At 38.9% G+C, this 22,676-nt stretch overlaps 1 long non-coding RNA gene across 1 annotated transcript; it reads left to right on the top strand.

Annotated features, from left to right (window-relative positions):
• Positions 1-1,929: 1,929 nt before the first annotated feature.
• Positions 1,930-20,087, top strand: LOC123633347. The gene is made up of 4 exons (XR_006733579.1): positions 1,930-1,966; positions 9,439-9,568; positions 14,090-14,153; positions 19,119-20,087. It is a non-coding gene; the product is annotated as an uncharacterized LOC123633347 (long non-coding RNA).
• The last annotated feature ends 2,589 nt before the right edge of the window (positions 20,088-22,676 follow it).

Here is a 22,676-nt window from a genome sequence, read left to right as displayed (position 1 = left end):
GCGGCCTGGGCGGGGCCGGGGCGGGGCCGGGGTCGGCCGGGGAGGCCCCGCGCGAGGCCGCTCCGGGAGCCGCCTGGGTCCGCCAGGCCCGGCCAAGCCGCCGCCACTTCCTCTCCGGGGCGTCCCCTGCCGGCCGGCGCGGCGCGGAGGGAGGCCCGGCCGCCCCCTGGCGGGCCCCGGAGGCTCCCGGTGGCCCGAAAAGGCGCCGAAGCCCCTCAGCCAGTGGGCCCGGCCCGGGCTTGGGGGTGCTCGGCCCCCGCCCGCCCTGGCCTGCAGGCTGCGGGCCTGGGAATCAACCTCCCTCCGCGTTCGGCCCGGAGGGAGTTCAGCAGCGGGAGGCCTCGTCTTCGTGTCCAGCACACTCTAGGCGTGAGAGGGGGACGCAGAATGACTCTGGATTAACTAAGGGTATTTGTCTCAATCAAATGTTTTGCAGCACCAAATTCTAGTGTATTAATCTCCATATCAGGGCCTGTCCTTCACTGGCTACCGTCAGTTAATGGTAGTGGCCAGCCTGGATACATAGATTCAGTTTTTGTATCTCTGGTCTTCATGTCTCTATTTGTCAAGCACTGATAATGCTAGTTCTATTTTTAACTTTTTGAGGAACCTCCATACTGTTTTGCATAATGGCTGTTCCAGTTTACATTCCCACCGACACTGTGCAAGGGCTCCCTGCCCTCCCCACTCTGGCCAACCTTTGTCATCACTTGTTTTTTTGATAATAGCCATCCTAACAGGTGTTATCTCGTGGTTTTGATTTGCATTTCCCTGATAATTAGTGATGTTGAGCACCTTTTTCTATACTTTTTGGCTATGTCCTTTTTGGAAAAATGGCCATTCAGATCCTTTGCCCATTTGTTCACTGAGTATTTTTGATTTGTTTTGTTTTGCTATTGAGATGTGTGAGCTCCTTATATATTTTTGTATATTAACCCCTTATCAGATTCATGGTTCACAAATATTTTCTCCCAGTCTGTAGGTTGCTTTTTGATTTTGTTGGTTGTTTTCTTTGCTGTGTAGGAGCTTTTTATAGTTTGATGTAATTCCATTTGTCTGTTTTTGCTTCCATTGCCTGGGCTTTTGGTATGGTATACAAAAAATTGTTGTTAAAGCCAGTGTCGAGATATGCCCCAACTATCCATCTTCTGGGTATGTACTCAAAGGGAATGAAATCAGGACCTCATAAAAATATCTGCACTCTCAAGTTAATTGCAGGATTATTTACAATAGCTAAGATGAAACCACCAAAGTGTCTGTAGAGGAATGGCTAAAGAAATTGTGACACACACACACACACAAACACACAGAGGTATATTATTGAGCCTTAAAATAGGAGATTCTGCCATTTACAACATGGATGAACCTGGATGACACTGTGCTAAGTGAAGTAAGCCAGATACAGAAAGACAAATACCGCATGATCTTACTTATATGTGGAGTTCGAATACCTAGAAACAGTGGTGGTTACCAGGGCAGGGACAGGGAGGAGATGGGGAGATGTAGGTCAAGGGGTATAAAGTCCCAGTTATATAGGATGAATAAGTCCACAGATCTAATGTACAAAATTAGGGTTATAGTTAATAATATTGTATTGTAAAATAGAAATTTTCTAAGAGAGTAGATTCTAGGTGCTCTCAACTATTACAAAAATGAGTAACTGTGAGATGATAGATATGTCAGTTTGATTAACTATAGAAACTATTTCCCTGTGTATATCAAAACATGTTGTATACCTTAAATATATAAAACAAAAATAAATACAATTATGTTATTTAAAAATATATATTTTAAGAACCAATAATGCTTATTATTTTTTTCTTTCCTTTTTTTTTTTTTTTGAGACAGAGTCTTGCTCCATCACCCCGGATAGAGTACAGTGGCATCATCATGGCTCACTGCAACCTCAAACTCCTGGGCTCAATGGATCTTCCTACCTCGGCCTCCCAAGTAGCTGGGACTACAGGTGTGTGCCACTATACCCTGCTAATTTTTTCTATTTTTGGTACAGACAGGTCTCACTCTTGCTTGGGCTGGTCTGGAACTCCTGACCTCAAGAGATCATCTCACCTTGGCCTCTCAGAGTGCTAGGATTATAGGTGTAAGCCACCATACCTGGCCTGCCTTAGTATTTAAATGAAGGAGTAAGTTTAAGAAAGAAGACACAGGGTCTCTAAAGTCATCTTGTTTTACTTCCCTAACAAGAAAGCCTTTTTAAACCTTCAGCTGGTAGTGTTTAGAATAGATGTAAAGGCTCTAAGATAAATCCTAGGAAACTGATTGAAATGTAGTGGTATTGTGGGATTTTATTTTAAAGAAGAAACATAGGAAAGTTTGTCTTGCTTTCTATATTTATAAAATTGAGGGATGCACCCTATCGCCTTAATATTTAGAAACACCTGGAGCTGTTATCCTCTGGTAGCTTCCTTAAATAAACTAAAGCGGTGGCTTGCCCTGCCACCCTCACTCTAATTGACAATCACTGAAAAGTGTTTTTCAGAGGTGGAGGCGTTTTAAAATTTAGAAGTCAAGGTGGGAGTAAAACCTTTCCTAGAATAGCTATTGAAAAATCATGGATGTGTCTCTAAGGAAATATGGCCCACCAGCACGTGGCTTTTATGTTCACCCAATTACAGAGCCCTTCCAAACCCTTCTCCAGTTTGGGTAAAGAGGAAATCCTCCAATTCTTGCCATAAATGCAGCATTTTTTTCTACAGGTACATAATACCATAGATTTTTACTTGTCTCTTCTTCTCTAGCCCTCCTGGATTTCCACTAACTTACAAATTTTGGTGCTAAAAATCGTATGCTGTAAATAATTTAAAATTAGAAATGGTCACTGCTAAAGGCAGAATAAAGGGTTGGAACCATTTGGTTTTCAAACTAAAAGCAGGATAATGGCTTAAATTAATGGATATCAAACTTGAGTGTTAAGGGTTTGTTAAAACAGCTTACTAGGCCCAAACCAGAAGGATTCAGATTCAGATATGTGGTGAAGCAAATAATTTGCATTTCTAACAAGTTCCTAGGTGATGCTGCTGCTGAGAGTCTAGGAGCACAGTGGTTTGGGTCAGAGCTCACTTCTCAAACTTAAAAGTTCATATGGATACAGTATATTACATTTTTTTATCCATTTTTTCCTTCCTAAAAGACATTTAGGTGGTTTTCATACCTTGGCTATGGGTGCTAATATCTCTTTGAGATTCTGATTTCAATTCTTTTGGATAAATAGCTAAAACTGGGATTGCTGGATCATATGGTAGTTCTATTTTTAATTTTTTGAGGAACCTCCGTACTGTTTTCTGTAGTGGCTGCACCATTTTGTATTCCAACCAAGAGTTTACAAGAGTTCCAATTCCTCTACATCTTTACCAGCACTTGTTGTCTTTTTTAAAATGTATAGTAACCATCCCCATACAATGAAATATTATTTTGCCTTAAAAAATTAAGGAAATCCTACAATATGCAACAACATGGATAAACCTTGAAGACATTGTAATAAGGGAAATAGGCCAGTTACAGAAGGACAAATACTACATGATTCCACTTACATAAGGTATCTAAAATAGTCAAACTCATAGACTCAGAAAGTGGAATATTGGTTTCCAGGGTCTGGGGGCAGAGATAAATGGGAAATTGCTAATAAATGGACATAAGTTTTAGTTATACAAGACTAATAAGTTCTAGGGATCTGCTGCACAACATTGTGCCTATAGTTAATGCTTAAAAATTTGTTACAATTGTTCCCAAGAAGTAATGTACAAAAATATTTATTGCATCATTGGTTGTAACAGAGGAAAAGTAGAAACAACTTGATCATTCCTCATTCAAGAGGAATGAATAAATGAACTGTGATTTAGTTATATGGTAGGATAATATACAGGGGATAAAATTAATGAAATACCATACAAAGACATGGAGAAATCTCAAAAATATAATGTGGATTGAAAAAAGGAGGTTTTGAAATTATTTGTAATATCAAGCTTTATGGAGCCTGAAGACATTTGAAGTTACCTTTTGGTTTCCCTCTTGTTTTATGAGCTCCTTTTTGCCCCTATCACTTCCCCTTTCCTCTACCAGAGTTTCCTTTATTTCCCAAATAAACTATTATACTTAACTTAAAACACTAACCTTGAATCAGGTTGTATTTCTGAAGAAATCCAAACTAATACATGCAGTATGTATAATTTAAATATGAAATAAAAAATATTATAAGGTGTAGTTGATGGAAACCTCAGTCCTTGTGTTGATGGAAACCTCATTCCTTCAAAGGGATCTTGCCTTTCTCAGTAAGTAATAGTAATAGTCTCATTTCACTTTTTTATATTCTATGTTCTTATTCTGAAATCTTCCCCAAACTCTCCAAAATTCAGTAAAATCCCTCACAAAATTTTCAAGTATATGAGGTAAACGATTAGCTTCATTATTTTCCATGGAGAAATTCCCTCCTTGAACCTTTCAATATCCTGCTCTAATTTGGACTGAATGCTCTTAGTCTGGTTAACACAGCTATTCTGGAATTTTCCTTTCCCATCATTCTAGATTTTTCTTCACCTCTCTTATATATTGGAGTTTGATCTCTTGAATCCTAAGACTACCTCATCTTATTAGAGCATATTGTATCATTTAATAACTTCCTGAGGAAAGGTACTTTGAAAGTACTCAAGTACCTTTTGAGTCCTTACATGTTTGAAAATATCAATACTATATAATTTTTATATTTGACACCAAAAGCACAGACAACAAAGCCAAAAATAGACAAGTGGAACTACATCAAGCTAAAAACCTTCTGCACATCACAGGAAACAATCAACAGAGTGAAAAGGCAACCTACAGAATGAGATAAAATATGTTTAAACCATCTATCTGATAAAAGATTAATATCTAAAACACTTAAAGATGGCCTCCCATATATAGGATAAAGGCATAATAAAGAGGAAAAAAACCACAATAAAAAGAGAAATTTAAAGATCTGAAGGAAAAACTTTTCAGGTTATATAATTTTTTCCCTTTCAATTTTAATTTCATGGATATTTATTTATTGAATTCTTGCTTTCAGCATTACTCGAAAAATTCAATGCCATTCTGATAGACAATTTTTGATAAACTTTTATTTTGTCTAGAATAAAGTTTTTATCCTTCTCTTTATCCTTGATATTCTGAAATTCCATAGGATCTGCCTTGGTTCAAGTCTTCTTATATTCGTTGGGCTCTTTCAATATGGAAATTTATGTCACTCAATTTGGAGAATTTTTCGCGTATTATTTCTTTTCTAAATTCTCCCCTTAATTTTCTTGGTTGTCTCTTTTTTAAATTTTTTTTTATTTCAGCATATTATGGGGGTACAAATGTTTAGGTTACATATATTGTAACCTAAGTCAGAGCTTCAAGCGTGTCCACCCCCCACACGGTGTGCACCACACCCATTATGTGTGTATATACCCATTCCCTCCTCCCCTTCCCACCTGCCTGACACACGATGAATGTTATTACTATATGTACACTTAAGTGTTGGTCAGTTAATACCAATTTGATGGTGAGTACATGTGGTGCTTGTTTTTCCATTCTTGGGATACTTCACTTAGTAGAGTGGGCTCCAGCTCTATCCAGGATGATACAGAGGTGCTAGATCACCATTGTTTTGTGTGGCTGAGTAGAACTCCATGGTATACATATACCACATTTTATTAATCCACTCGTGTATTGATGGTTCTCTCCTTCTGAAACTTGTATCAGCTGGTTCTTTAAACTTCTGGATTGATTCTTTTTTGTTTGTTTGTTTTAGATTTTTGTTTTTTGTCTTAGATTAGTTATTGCTACAATAGTGCTGCATAACAAGCCTCTCTAGGGCTCAGTGTCATGCAATAACAAGCATTTATTTTTTTGCTCACCAGTCTGCACTTGGCTGGAGCTCTGAAAGGCTTGGCTGGGTCAGCTGGACTTGGCTGATCAGGGACATTTTCTCCATGTATTTCTCATCTTTCTTGGACCAGTGGCTTCTTGAGTGGCAGATATCCAATAAAGTAAACAGAAACTCCTATGCCTCTTAAGACTTTGGTTTGCAACCAGCACACTGCCCCTTCTACCCGTAAGTAGGGCTTGGTAGCCCTAGCCCAACACAATGAAGTAGGAAAATATCCTTTACCAAACGGGGAAAAGGAGTAAATGTTTTCTGAAGAATTATTTAATTTATTACACCCATATTACATTTCTACTCCCCTCCTCCTTTTTTTGGTTCTTCTTCCTAGATGATTTCACACTGATTTTTCTTTTCTGAAAAATTATTTAATTTATTACACCCATATTACATTTCTACTCCCCTCCTCCTTTTTTTTGGTTCTTCTTCCTAGATGATTTCACACTGATTTTTCTTTTTTGCAGTCATATTTTTTATTTCTAAGGACTCTTATTTGTTATTTTTTTAATAGCATATTTTCATTTTAAACAAAGAAGTATTTTCTCATATCAAGCTTAACCATTGTTTTTTTCTCTTTTTCCTCTCTTTTTAAAGTTTTAAATTATAATCTCCAGATTTCCCTATTTATTGCAGTGTTTTCCTCCTTATTATAACTCTGTATTATATATGGGAGGTTATCCTTATGTATTTTGGATATTAACCATTTATCAGATAGATAGTTTGCAAATATTTTATTCCATTCTGTAGGTTGCCTCTTCACTCTATTGATTGTTTCCTGTGTTGTGCAGAAGCTTGATGTAGTCCCACTTGTCTATTTTTGGTTTTGTCACCTGTGCTTTTGGTGTCAAATCCAAGAAATCATTGCCAAGACAAATGTCAAGAAATTTTCCTTATATATTTTCTTCAAGAAGTTACATAGTTTCAGGACTTACCCACCTATTGTTAATCTGGTATTGTGAACTTAAAAAATTATAAGGGGATGGATCTCATGTTAAGTGTTCCTACAAAAAGAAAACAAAACCAAACCATACATATATATAAAGTAACACAAAGAAATTTTCAGATGCGATGGATATATTTAGTACATTATGGTGATGGCATCATGGGTGTATCTATACATCCAAACTCATCAAAATGTATACATTAAATATGTGCAATTTTGTGTATCAATTATAACTCAATAAAGCTAAAAAAAAAAAAAAAGAAAAGGAAAACTCATCAGTGGCTCCCCGCAAAACTCAGTTTGAGTAAATTTTGTAAGATGACACTTAACTGTTTCTCAACAACCCCACTCCCACTCATACTATCTCTACCGATCATTACTGAAATTCATCCTATTTTCCTAAGATATCATGCTCTCTTTTATCTCAGGGCATTTGCATGGAACTGCCCTTTTCCTCCTCTTTCCTTCATAGGTCTCCTAATAGCCTTGAGCTCTTGGTTGAAATATTAAATACCACCTTCTCTTTCCACTCCTGGCTGGATGCCCATCTTTTCCTCTCCATTATCCCTTGTGTTGTGCTAGTCATGTTGACACTTTATTATCATGTACATTTAGTATTCTATGTCCCACTCTAGGTGGGGACTCAGTCTTTTTCACTGTGGCGTAAACACTCAGTGTCTTTGTAGTAGGTATTCATTAAATATTTGCTGAGTGAATATTGAATGAGCATTAGACTCTATTCCAAGACCTAGGTTTACCACTTGTCTTTATGTGTTGATCAACTTTGTGATCTTTGGTGGGAAAAGGGGCCAGGATTTAGAGGAAGTGGTCTGAGGTCAATTTCTGGCTCTGCTACTTCACATGTGATCTCAGGTCACAACTTCTCCAATCTCCATTTTCTCCGCTTTAACTGGAGTTAAAATACATGCTCTTATTTCTGTACAAAGTGATATGTAGAGAATATTCATAAATATGCAATACATTTTACAAATGTATAAAATATGCTAAAAATAAATCTCACTTTTAAGAAGCTATTGAATACCTAGTACTGTGCTCCCTGCCAAGTTTGTTATAGTGTATGTGTGTTTCCTCACAACTTTGTGTCTAAATTATCAACCTCTCATTTTTCTTAAGAGTCTATAGTAATGTAATATGACTATGAAAAAAAGCAGCAAAGTGCCCCTATTAGTAATATTACTTTAAGTAATTATATATGTATTCAGTATTTTAAATTAAATTTTACAATGTTTTTCCATAGGTCATGTTGTTCTTATTTAACTGTTTTCATTCCATGTTTATTATATATAATTTGCAACAATTAATGGAGAACGGCTTGGCAAAATATAAATGAAATTCTAGCTAGTTTGACAATTCTGTTTATTGCCTTCTGTTTCTGAATTGTGCAGGATAACCTAATATTCACAATACCAGAGAGCCAAATACAACTTATAATCTCTTCTCAGTGTAGGAGATTGCATTTTATATTGCATGCTCTTTGTGGAGGCCCCACAATTTGTGGAGGCAGGAGGCATTTTCCAAAATTATTTCTTCCCAGAACTAGTTGACAAAATATTCCAGACAATGTATAATATTCAATTTTGTAATTTATTCTTCCATCACATTGAATATACCCTCTGGATTCACAAAAGGCCATTTTTGATTCAATTTATTTGCTTTTTTAAAAATCTGCAATATGATTTTCTAAGCTAGTCATTAGAATGTTTATTCAATTACCTGGAAATTTTTAAAGGAAATAAAAAAGATGGGAGAAAGAATATCTAATACATACCTCTTTTCTGTCTGAATCATTCAAGAACATAATTTGAGAAGATGTGACTGTTTAGACATCTTAGAGTCTCATTTCTTCATGGGAATATCTTCATGGTTTTATGGACACTTTTGTATAGAATTGTATGACTTGGAAGGTCTCAACATAGATTATAGTCATGTTCTTGAACTTTTAATTTTATATTTCAAATACAGTTTGAACTGTTAGTTGGTAAAGCATGTAGCCCCTTTAAGAATAGCAGCTGCAGTCGGGTGTGGTGGCTTATGCTTCTGATCTCAGCACTTTGGGAGACCAAGGTGGAAGGATCACTTAAGACCAGGAATTCAGGACCAGCCTGAGCAACATAGTGAGACCCCCATCTCTACAAAAAACACAAAAATTAGCAGGTATGGTGGTGGGTGCCTGTGGTCCCAGCTACTCGTGAGACTGAGGCAGGAGGATGGCTTGAGCCCAGGAGTTTGATATTGCAGTGAGCTATGATGACACCACTGCACTCTAGCCCAGGCAACAGAGTGAGACCCTATCAAAAAAAAAAAAGAGAAAGAAAAAGAAAATAATAATAACAATAATAATAATAGCAGCTCCTTGTCTAGTTAATGTCTATAGCACTACAAGGAAATTATGTGCAGATACTAGTTCACAGTCACTGTAAATAATATTAGTTCACCTTATTTGAACACTTGCTGTGTGGCAAATATTGTTTTAAGCCCTATACATGTATTAACACATTTACCTGAACAGCCCTGTAATATGGGCACTTTTATAATATTATCCATATTTTCTGATAAGGGAAAGGAGGCTCACACATGGGAGGTAGTGAGTCCCAGACATGAACCCAGACATCTGGTTCCAGAGTCCCTGCCCTTCACCTCTGCAGTGCTGCAGATTCCAGCCCTCATCAGTCGATAGATTAAAAGGGGTAAGTAGACTAATTTTTCTTTATTATCCAGGTATAACAATTTGTGAATTAGAGCTGTTTGGCCTCAAGAGGGCAAGCTTTGCAAAGTCAACCCTGTTAAACAGTGACAACAAATGACCTAGAACGCCTAACTAATTGACCTATTAGTTTCCTTGTAACAAAAGACCAGAAAGTGTCCTCAGTGCAGTGTCCAGTGCATGTGATTATGGCATTTGGGGTCAATGAGAAGGTCAAGGGAATTTCAAGATTTGCTGCACATTATTTAAATGTGTGTTAGTGGCTGAAGGATTTTATATCACAACATGCCTTAGTCAAAATTTTCTAGACTCTGACCCTTTGAAAACAAAACCATGAGGCCAGCATACCAGTCATAATTGGACAGAAATACTCTGAAAAGCAAAAAACTAGGCCAATAATTTCCTTTTCCTTTCTTCCACCAATTAGGCATTAAGATATTTTTAAGTACCTGTTTTATCCTAGAAATTGTTCCACTTGAGTACAAAGTGTTCAATACAATCAAAATTGCACTCCCTTTTAGCTAGTGATCAGATGGGTCTTTGTTAAACCTCATTAAGAAACAACCGTCAAATTGCAGTGGCTTAAACTGGAAAAGGTTTATTTTTTTGTCATGTAAAATCCAGTGTGGATTTGAGCACATCTCTAGGCAGCTGTCCACCACGTGACACACTGGAATCCAGAGGCTGCTTCCAGCTTGTGGTGTCACCATCTCGGCTGCTGCTTCTGTAGTCACTGAGCCAGGGAACGAGAGGGCAGGACAGGCTGCACCAGTCATTAAACGCTTTAGCCCAGAAGTAACACATGTCACTTCCATTCACAGGCACTGGTTAGAACCAGTCGTGAAGACCTATCTACATATACAGGGGATGGGGGAGTTTATCGTGTGCCTGGAAGAAGAGGAAGCCAGGAGTATCTACCATATATAGATTATTGTTTCTAAAGGGCTACATGGGAAGTAGGAAAACACATTTATATTATGAAAGGTAGGGAGTTATTCTAATAGTATAAGTAAATTAATATGATGACCCCTATTTATGTATAAAAAAGCTAAAACTCAAGACAATTGTCTAGTGGCAAATATGTTAAGGAAAGTGTTTTGCTTATCATGTATGTTTAAGTTTGAATGAGAGTTTCTCAACCTCAGCACTATTGACATTGAGCTGGATACTTCTTTGTTGTACAGTGTTCTTCCGTGCATTGCATGCCGTGTAGCAGCATCACTGGCCCCCACCCACTACATGCCAGTAGCCCGCGCCTTACCCCCATAGATGTGACAGCCAAACATGCCTCCAGATGTTACAAAATATCTCCTGGGGGCGGAAATCACCCTAGATTGAGGACCACTGGTTGGAACTGTGCCCCATATCATTTTCAGCAGCAAACCTTAGAGGTCATACAGTAACATATTCATGCATATATACTTCATAATATACAAAGCATTTTACACAGCCTCCTTTAAATTAATGAAAGCATTTAAAGAGGAAGGTATTATTATAATCAATGTATGTGGACACGGTTGAAAACGGTGAAATATTTTGTCCATTTCACAAGACGACGAAATGGCAGGGAGACGACACAATCTAAGTCCTCTCACTCAGATTCATGCATTTACTTGACAAGTGTCTAATGAGTATCTTCTGTGAGACAGACACTGTTCTAGTGACAGAGGATACAAAGATAAAAGATCCAGTTTCTGCTCTTCGGAGACTTACAGTCTAGTGGATAAGAGACACAAATTAATTGGAGACAATTAAGCTAAGTGCTCTTCTAGAAGGATTTACAGTGCTTCAGAGAGAGGAACTTCACCCAGAGAACTTCCAGCAAAGCAGCGGAAACATCGCAACACACAGAAGGGAATGATAGGAAGCAGTGGAACAAACAAAGGTTGCATTTTATTTCTGAGTCAGCACAGAAAAAATGAACTGAAATATAGGGAACTACAGGGCAGACCAAGAGGGAAGGGAAGAATGATATTCTGAGCAGCGAGAGGGAAGAATTGTGAAAAATGCTGTTAAGCCCTGAGCATGCAGGCAGGTGCTGCAGGAAGAGTTGTGAGAAATGGAAACACCCCTCACTTAATAGGCATTTGATAACATTCTATAATGTTGATTCCAATTAATCTCATCAAACTGAAAGGAGAAATGCAACTACTAAAAGTCATTAAATTTTTTTGGAAGCTTGAACTACATGTCTCTAGAGCAGAAAAAATCACGAATGATTAAGAGTACGATTAAAGAAGGTCACCTTTCATATAAACGATAAGGAATGTAATTTCTTAAAATGTACTCCACTTGGAAGCTCAGCGTGCAGGTCATTTGTTCAGTTGTTAACTGTGATCACTTGGAACTGTTTTGCCTTTCTTGGACTAAACCTTAATCTTTAAATACCCCAATTACTTTTCAGTTTAAGAAAGACTTTTTAAAAAGTAGAGATTCATTAATGTAAGTGTGATTCTCTGTCAATGTATAATTCAATAATTTGGCTAATTAAATGACTGCAAGCTACATAAAGTGTTCAAAGAGCAAAGAGGACACTTAAACTCCCTCTTGTGATACTGGCGATTGTTTTGAGTAAAACATGTTTTAAATTCCTTGTTTGGACAATTTACTCTTCGATATCAATCTGCTTACTTCTCTCTTAGCCTTTGCTCGTATCATGCTGTTCCCTCCATCATCAACCTTCACAACCAGCAAATAGTGACTCATCCCTTTTCTCTTCCCTGTACTCTCTCATTACTCCAGGCTCACTTTACCCTCTAGGTGCATCTCTCCTTCACCCAATCGAAAATCCTCCTCCCTTTAATGTGATCAAACCCTAACTCCCCCTCCATCCAACCTTTCCTGATCTGAGGCATCAGAATTAGCGCCCCCTCCCCCATCATCTCCCTATGGCTCTTCATCTGCAGGTCCCTGTAGGCAGGTATTACATTCCTTGTGTTGGTTGAGGGCAACCAATTCCTCACTCTGACTCACCTCCCACTCCAATTTTTCCACTTGCCCCTAGTAAAGAAAAATGTACTATGGGAGGGGCAGCATCTGCCAACTCGCTCTAACAAATCTTATAAGAGTAAAATTTAAAAAACTCTACATAAAGGAAATCTATGGGCAGGAGGAACAGGGTAAATAGAGGTGGACAATCTGGGGAAAGAAGGAGGGGAGAAAGTTTCAGTTTCTTTGTGACTTGGGCAGGGAGGAGGGAGAGGTGTGTGCTCAGGAGGGATAATGTGCTCTGGGTTGGATCCCCCATTGGTTCTGCCTTGGATGTCCCCAGGAGATAGACCTCCCTGCATTAGAGAAGCCCTGAGCTGTGGGAAGGAAGGTGGGAAAAAGAGGGCTAGAGGCAACTGATGGAAGGGGTGGAAAACTCCTGGAAAGCTGGCATTAGGACCAGTGAAAATAACCTGCAAAGGGGTGTCAGTGAGCGTTGAGGGCTCTGGCTCAAGCAGGCCTCACTGTCTGAAAGTTCATCATAACCTCTCCTTAGGAGCACAGTCCAGGGCAGAAAGCTCAGCTCTGCCACTACTGACTATGCTATGGTGGATAATTAACTTGCACTCTAAGCCTCTTTAAGTCTATGCCATTGAGCAATTGCACAATGCTTGGCCCAGAGTAAGCGTTCAATAAATGACAAGCTCTTCCTGTCTCTTGCAGTGGCAGGAAGCAGATGGCTGTGAGGCGGTGCTAGGGCAACTTGCATAGTGGATAAAAGCACAGACTTTGAGTTGCATAAAACTAGAGTCAAATCTGGTTTGATTTGGACCTTGACTAGGTTCAGACTTGCCCCTTGCTAATGTGGGATTTTGATCATGGTAGGTAACATTTATGAATTGCAGTTTTCTCACCTCTAAAAGAAGTTTAATAAAATATATCTCAAAGGAGTTTTGTAAAGTTTAAAGTAATGATTAGACATACTGTATATGTAGCTCTTATCATAGGTCCTGGCACAGATGAAGTCCAATGAATTCTAGCCAGTGTTATTGAGACTCCAGCAATTATGTAGGTTTTTTTTGTCCTTGATTGAACTTTCTCAGGCTGATGATCAATGAAACAGTTTAGTTCCATAAAACTATGTCACATTCTTATGGGTAAGGCACTCGGCTAGACACTGAGAGGATTTCAAGTATAATAAGATATGATGCCTGACTTCAAAGTGTTCAGTCTGATGAGGTGAGCAGATATGTACATATTTGTAGTAAAGTGGTCCAATTGCAAAGAGAACGAGGGTGATTAATGCTCATTAGAGAGATCCACAGGTTCCCAGGAAGCTGAATCTTGAAGAATGAGTGGCATTTCAAAGGCAGGGAATCGGAGGAGGAGTGTTTTGAGAGTTGGAATGGCTGTGCAGAAGCACTGTGTGTGAAAATATTTGATGTATTTGGAGAATAATTAATTTGGTGTGTGTGTGTGTGTGTGTGTGTATGCATCTGTGTGTGGTGTGTTGGGGGTTGGGGTCGCTTTAAATAGTAATATACTTGATTCTTATTTTTGGTTTTTTCTTATTTAGTGATGGGAACTATTTCACATTCAATTGTATATTTCATGCAACCCCTCATGGTGCCTTGAACAAGGTAAGCTTCAGTTGCATGAATTGAAGACGCTTTCTCATTAGATTTTAATTTCCCAAATATCCTAAGGTTTATTGCCTTCCTTGCATGATAAGTTTATTTGATAGAGCCATCCCAATTAATATGCTTAGGTGCCCTGCTGTCAGAGTTTCAGAAATAATAATAGCACGAATTTTTAAATTTTCATAGCAATTTACTTGGCTTTAAATAATTTATCCTTCATACTAGATTCAGTGAATGTATGCAACAATTTAACAACCTCCTAAGCTTTTGATTCTGGGTGATAATTATGAGGTTTCTCTCTGTTAAGGAGTAGTAATAAAAAAAAAAAAAGCTTCCTCTGCCTTTTTTAGTATAAGCACCTGGAAATGGAGGTCTGGAGGAGAGGCCATTGCCCCAGCAAAGGAGGCAGTTGCTTCAGGGATACACAAGTGGGGTGAGGGGAAGACTGGCAACTAGTGACCTCACCAAATGAGCTCAGGTGGATTATTCAGTTCTGACCTGTGTTAGGAGGAGCAGGAGGGGAAGAGGGGGAGGAGGACCGGGGGAGGAAGAAGAAGAGGAGTAGAGAGAGGGGCAAGATGATGCTGTTTAAGTGTTGCATGGGCAAGAACACGCTTTACAATTAGGGGTATTGCTGGCGGGAATCAATCCTCAAATGTATTTGAAGTCAATTTTGTTTCAGCAATAAAAGTCAAATAGAAGGACAAGATTCAAAGGATTATTGTTTCAATATTTACTTTGTATTATTCACGAACTATTGTATTGTCAGCTGACACTGTCTTTTTATCTAGCTGTCTCAGATCGTCAGGGTTTTCCTTGTTACTGGACCGTTCCCTTGCCCACCTTCCCATTAGGTTACCACTTGGTTTGTTTTTTTTTTCTCCTATTAACAGAAAAAAAATTTTTTTTTCTCTACTCAATTCTCCCACTTGTTCTTCTCTGCTTCTCTGTTGTAAAGATAACAATAATCCTCCCATGGTTGAGTCTAGATCTCACCCGTCACCACACTGGCACAGCCGGGGAGCCCTCCTGAGTGATGGCTCCCCTTCTCTTCCTACTGGGAAGCTCTCTCTGTCTCTCCTCTTCCTCCTGCTTTGGTCGCTTTTTCCTTTCAGATGCTCTGTCATCCTTGCTACCATGATATGTTGGTGTTCCTCAGGGAGCCTGGTTCTCTTCTTTATCTACTACTCCCTAGGTGAAATCATCCAGTCTTACGGTTTTATGTATTGTCTGTATTTTGTAGACTCCCAAATGTTCATCTTAATCCTGACCTGTAGAACTGTAGAGTCTAAACTCTAGACTTTTACGTCTGCCCACCAGAGTTTGGCCAAAACCAAACTCCCCATTCCCACCCCAAAACTTGTTCCTCTTCAGTTTACACCGTCTCAACAAGTGTCATCTCCACTTTTCTGTTGTGCAGACCAAAAATCTTGGAGCCATCACTGACTCCTCCTTTCTCTCCCCGGCCATTACCTTTGCTGCGTATTACAAAACTATTTAATAAGTACCCACTATGTGCCTGGTACTGTTCTGGAACCTGCAGATACAGAAGACAATAAAGCAGATCAAAGCACTGCTCTCAAGTTCTCATGCCTTTAAACAAATCCACAACCAAGACCTTTAATCTCCTACACATCTCCACCACTGCCACCCGAGACAAAACTGCCTTCATCTCTCTGAATTATTGCAATAGCTCCCCACTTCCACTCTCGTCTCCCATAGTCTCTTCTCTCCATACTAGCCACAGTGATCACTTTAACACATAAGTTAGATCATACCCTTCCTTGTTCATAACCCTCCATGGGCTTCTCATCTCACTCAGAGCAAATACTAAGTCCTTACCAGAGCCCACAAGGCTTTCCACAACCTGGGCCCTGCTGTTGCTCTGATATCCCTTCTATCACCTTCTATCACCTTCCACTCCCTGACTCTGCTCCAGTCACACCGGCCTCCTTGCTGGTCCCCCAACACTTTGGGCAGTCCAACCACGTGACCTTAGCTCCTGCTGCTTAGCGTATTCCCACACTTCAGGTCTTCCCTTCCTGAGGAGGCCTCCCCTGATCTTGAACAGAACATAGTATCCATACCTTCATCACTCTCCATTCTCCTTACCCCATTTTGTGTATGTACGTATGGGTGCGTGTACATTCTGGCGGTCTCCCCTGCATAGAACCTATGTCTTTGAGAGTTAGGACTTCGTTTTGCTCACTGCTATATCTCCATCTCCTAGAGCAGTGCCTGGCAAATATGACTCACTCAACAAATATTAATTGCATTATCTTCAACTCTGGAATTTATGACTTGGTAATAATATATAAGTGTGTTGATATGAAGTTCCTTCTGATGAAGGGTTGACATTTGTAAGTCAGCTAAGTCTCGATAAGTGTGTCATTTATGGCCCAGAAGCAACTCCATTTCATTGTGACCTCATTAAATTTCCATTCTATCCAAATTAGTTTTGAACTTTCAAGTCTAAAAATTAAGTATCCCAAATCTTTGTTGTGACTAGTTTGTAATTTCTGCTAAACTATTAAACAGCAAGTCTGTTGTAAATATACAGTAACAAGCCTCTTGGAGGCAGTGCAAATAATTAGCATTCAGTAGTTGATGGCTGTGCCAAATTAATCACCTTGAAGTTAAGCATGTGGATAAACTATGCAGTTGGGTAAACTATGTATAAGGGAAATAAATATATGTGCTTTGATCCTTAGTGAACTATGTAGGACACCATTTCAAACTATCGTGTTTATCATGGCTAAAATGAGTCCATATGAAAATATTCTAGAAAAAAATAGCTTGAGTGCGATAAAAATAATAATTTAAAGAAAAGACTGAGTATCCATGCAATGAGAGCATTGGTCTTTTGTTCAGCTGTCATTGCCCAACTTATCCCCAACCTAAGCTCCAGCCATGTGCAACATTTTGCGTGCGTTCTGTGACTTCTTTGACATCTCTGAGCTTTCACCTGTACATTCATCTGCTTGATCTGTCCTTGCCCCAGAACCTATACACAGAAAACTCTATGAGATCCAGTTCAAATATTCACCTTCTTGGTAAACTCTTTCCTGAATCTTTTGATAGCTCTAGTTACTTTTCCTCCTTGGCTGCCACATTCATTTGTAGATGTGTATACTACAGAGTCTCACTGCATTAATTTGCTGGCGACTTTTTACCTCATCTCTGTTGGCTTCTGAGGATGAGAGATATTTTAATTATATTATACCACCAACATCTTCTTAAGTGAGGTGTCTGCTCATAATTTTATCTATATTGAAAAATTATTTTCTGTTGAAATTAATAAAATAGCCTTAAATATTATACTTTCTATAAAGTGTATTTTAAACATCCCAAGATCCTAGGATCTCATATAATGCAAATTTGTTCATATAAAACAGAGTACGTCAGAGTAACCTCTTTTCCTGTTGCAGATACACAGACTAGTATAACATTTAAAAAAATGTCAGTGCTCCTTAAGCCTGTTATTTACAAAAGAATAAATAATATAATGTGTTTTCATCCCTATTTCTGCTGAAGATCTCAAAACACCATACTGGCATCAGTTTAGTCATCCATATAAGAACTCTCCATTAAGCAGAAAGGAAACTGCTGTTTCCATCTTGGGTTCCATCTTAAGTTGGATTTATAGATGAGAGAACTAAAGCACACACCTGTAGGCTGGCTTACTATATAACAGATAGAAAGTACCACACTTATTCCATTTTGCTTTTTTCCTAGTTTTTGTACCACTCTTGAAAATACTTAAGTATTAGAAAAATTTTAATTTCAAAACTCAGTGATTATTTATTAATTTTTTTCTCATATCTTAGAGGAAATCTCTCCCTTTCTTTTCTAATAGCATGATGTGTTTTTTTTTATTTTTTAAATAACAACCAAATCCTGCTTTGTGTTATTATTATTTTTACTAGATTTTCAACTCTTATATATGTGCCTGGCCTCCTTGTTAGGTATGCATTGACTCTGCCCTTAGCAGAGGGCTGTTATTCGATTTTGTAAACCCCTGATCTTAGCAGGTGCTTTGCCCTCGTAAGTGCTACCTATGGGCAAGACCATCCTTGGATTCTTTTGGCTCTTGATGAGATAGGAATTGCAGGACATTAACAGAGAAAGCAAAGGCTTCTACTCTCTCCTTATTCCCCATCAACCACAATGCTAAGTACCCCACAGACAGCCCTTGTAATGTTGCCAGCCCTCAGCTACAAGTGAGATTTTTCAATGCGCATATACTTCTGCATCTCAGGGTTTATGAAGCTGCCTTGGAAAAGGCAGTGTTGTTTTGCCCTGGGCCTACAGTCAAACCCCACACGTTGTTCCAGCAGGGAGAGGGTGTTCTCATCACTTCTGCTTACATTCTCCTGGATAGAATCTGGGTGTCCATGGTAGCATCCAATTATAATTTCCCATTGCCTTATTTGGGCTGCAAAGGGACAAGCCTTTCTCTAGTATTTATAGAAATGTGAAATACCAGCAAGCACGATTTCTCAACAAAAGGTCTTTAAACGGCTTTGCCAACTTTCCTTTTTCTTCCCTCACCACAGGTAGGCAAATCAGCTCTGGCAAGGGGCACATGGACATACCTGTTAACTTCCAGTTCCTATGAGAAGAAAAATCATTACTTAGCCCACCAGGGGTCTCAGGACTCATGTACGGGATTTCTCACAGCATTTCCCTAATACGGCACTTGATCAGTATTGATTGAATTGTTAATCTTTTCATGCCCTTGTTCTTTCTATTTCTCAGCTTACTGTAGTACATAGCTCAGGTACATAAAGACATTTGCTAAACAAAGTTGAGTGAACGTCCTCTGAAGAGTTGCTGAAACAAATGACTAGAATTTAAAGTTTTATCCAGCTGATTTTTATACATGCATAATAGGTCATAGATTCTGACTTAACTGCGATTTGCTTTATAGCCTAGGCAAAAAGTAACCCATTTCTTCCTTTGCAGGTTCAGTCCTCCAAGAAACCAATGACTTGTCTCAGGACTTCTATCCCTTCCACGGAGAACTACATTCTCTTGCCAAAATACCTCGATATCTTTTGATAAGCTCCTGACCTTTTAATTTTGGTCCTTGTCTCCCCCAGCAGATACAGTTGTGTTTGGAGCCAGACTCTAAACCTTAGTGTGGTCTGGAGATTAGGTGAAATAAAAGCTCTTATATCATGGGCCATACTTCTAGGGAGAGATAGGGTATTTATGAATGGTCAGATTTCTCACTGGATTCACCACTGAACAGAATTTAATGTCATTGGTTTGGGCAAGTGCTCAAAACTGGGCAAGAGTTAGCCTCTCCCTACTCACCAGTATCCCTAAAGAGGTCATCCTGACTGTAGAAAATCTCCATTTCCCCAAAACTTAACTCTTAACATAGCACTTCCGGAACCTGTTGGCACCTATAACTGTACTGTGGAAATGAGCTGTTGAGATGACTAGTTTTGTGTGAGGTTATCAATTTCTGCCAGTGATTTAGTGTTCTCTGATGATCTTGGAAACTCTAATTTGATGTTTCAAGAGAAGAGCATCCCACTCATCCCTTGCCGGCAGATCACTGATTTAAAAATCAATCTTTAGTGTTTGGGGGAAATATAAGTCTCTCCCTCCCTATACAAAATAATAATCATAATGATGATGTTGGACAGGAGATTCATGGAGTGTCATTTTGAAGTGAAAGACCAAAGAGAGTTCCTAGAGTTATATCAAATTTAAATGTTAACACAATATAAAAATGAATGATAAATCCTTGAAAGATATTCTGGGACAGCTGCCACAATAATCAGAGTATATTTTTTGGTTAGAAGGTTTCAAATCACAGATTACAACTAATATATAGAGAAAGGAGAGGGAGAGCTTATTTTTCTCATTTTTAAAATCCTAAGACAACTGCCCCTTCAAGTCAATGGTATTTACTTGGATGGAAAAGCCTGCTCTTTTCTGTACTTTTCTGAATAGTGAAAATTAAATTAACTTTATGAAGATTATTCAAACTTGGAAAATCATCTGAATTACATTAGCTCCAAAAATACCTGAATAAGTACCATCTGAATTAGTTCCCTTGGAAGAATTCAGGAATTGACACCTAGGCACTGTCCATCTTGAGGCTCTAACATGTCATGCCAGTTGCCCCATTGATTTTATTGATTTGGTTTATGCCTGATGAATGATGGTTGGTGCTCTTTATTCATAGCTTAATTTGGAATCTCCCACAAGGAACATGAGGAAGATACAGCAGTCTCCCAACTTTCCCAATGTGATGAAAAGGTGAGGGCTTTGTTTCATGGTCTGTGCTAAAAAGGCTAGGTATATTTATTTAGGCTGTTCCTGATTCTTAGAAGGTATGAAGCTGAGTCCCAGGGAAAACCCTTTTGTCTTTTTCTCATGGCACTGACATCATCCAACTGTTCCAATCGGAACTACACCTTTCCCAATTAATCTGTTTTTTCTATTTATAAGACTAAATTGTGGTTGAATTAGGTATGGTTTTATTCAATTCCTCTGGATGCTATTTTTTAACTTTAAGAATCATTTCAGATTGCTCTTTCTTGATGTTAGACTTTCCAAAGGGCCATTCTCTGAGAATCCCTGAAGTACTTTTGTTCCTAATGCTCATTCATTTTGACAGACTGGGAGACTGCTGGACAGAGTGTCTTTCTTAGATCAGCTCCTACAGTCATTCTTGATAGCTCTCCCTCCCCGATTCTTCTCTTTCAAATCTCAGCTGCAAACATTCTCCTCCCTCTCCTATAGCACTGTTCAGCATATTACTCATTATTTGCCTCAGGAGTCATATTATTTTTAGTAGCTCAGTCAGGAGTTTATGGATACAGCTTGAACATATGCTAAAATTCAAATAAAGATAACCCTAAGAACCTGAGTCTCCCTGGCTTCTGAGAACACAGCCAAAAGGCAGGTGACAATGAAGGCAATTCATATCTCTCCACTGTTTATGATATGTGGCCCAGAAGGCCTTCTGGATCTTCTCTTTCACTGGATCCTGAATGTGACTTCTCATAAAAGTATTCTGGAATATAAGTGAAGTAACTCAGGAACAGAAAGTCAAATACTGCATGTTCTCACTTATAAGGGGGGGCTAAACAATGAATACACGCAGGCATGCAGAGTGGAATAATAGACGTTGGAGACTCCAAAATGTCGGGGGACAGGAGGGGGATCTGGGATGAAAAGTCATCTGTTGGGCACACTGTATACTATTTGGGTGATGGATGTACTAAAAGCCCAGACTTCACCACTACGCAATATATCATGTAACAAAACTGCCCTTGTACCCCCTGAATCTGTTAAAAAATAAATAAGGTGGATGAGGTAGAAGGAGAAGAAAAGAGTGTTCAGATATAGGTGCCTCATCTCATTTTCTCTACAGGGGGTTGGCCACTCCTCACGAGCTGCATCTCCAGAATAGAACAGTCTTTAGCACAGAGGGTTTTCTCATGCAGCTCTCTCCCAGATACATGTGGAGGCGGCAGGAGCAGTAGATTTGCCTTCTGCACAGCAGCTTGTCAGAGGGAGTATCATAGAGCCAGTGAAATCTTCTTGTTCTTGTTGCTCTTTCTTTTAAAATAGAAGCATTTCCTCCGGTAACCTATTATAACCTACTCCAGGGATTCCCCCCAATCTTCTGTTTAAGAAAATGGATAGCAGTGGAGCAGAGGCGATGTGAGGGTGATGGGACTGGGGCCAGGGGACTACTGCTGACTTCCTTAGGGACAATAAGCACATGATCTGCCCCTAGAACATGGAGATACCTAATGTTCTGAAACCTGGTGGCTATTATGGTGTTTTTTGGGAAGAAGACAATTTCCTGGACTGTGAAATCCCAGTAAGACTCCTAGAGCTTTTATATGGCTTGATATCAGCATGACAATGACAGTATATAAACACACACTCTCCCTCTCTGTTTGTTCAAATACACACATACACATGTACACACCATGCATATGTACATGACTCTCTAAAACAGGAATTTCTATGCAGAAAATGCTGTCTTTAATGATGAGCACCTTGATTCAAGTCAAGATGCAAGCTTTCTTGAGTACGTTTCTTCTCCCTGTTTAAAACACACTTCCTATGGTGAGTCTTGCTGAGAGGAATGCCTTTTATTTCTCATCCCTTTAATTATGGCTGAAATTTCTATAGCAACCAATCCAGTGATGGCTTTGTAGTGTGGCCATGTGCAAATGTTAATACAGAGTAAGATTCATCTTTCTCCTAGCCCACTCAGATTGCTTGGGCTACAGAAATGACAGAGTACCATCCGACCCCATGTCAGATTTGAATATAGAATGCAGAGTCACTACAACATCATAGAAACTAATGAGGGTTATAAATAAAAGGCAGTAAAGTGTTGAATTGCCCATTCCATAGCAAATTTTTCTGGCATAAAAACAAAGTTTAATAAAAATTTTATTTTTGGTTTTTTCTAATCATTAAAAGTGATCAAATGTAGCTTTTCAGTTTAGTAGGTAAGCCAAAGGAAAGTATACAATTTTG

This window comes from Lemur catta, chromosome 2 (assembly GCF_020740605.2).
Source record: "Lemur catta isolate mLemCat1 chromosome 2, mLemCat1.pri, whole genome shotgun sequence".
NCBI lineage: Eukaryota > Metazoa > Chordata > Mammalia > Primates > Lemuridae > Lemur > Lemur catta.
The sequence above is the reverse complement of the archived record's forward strand: the minus strand, read 5'-3'. Positions and strand labels throughout refer to the sequence as shown.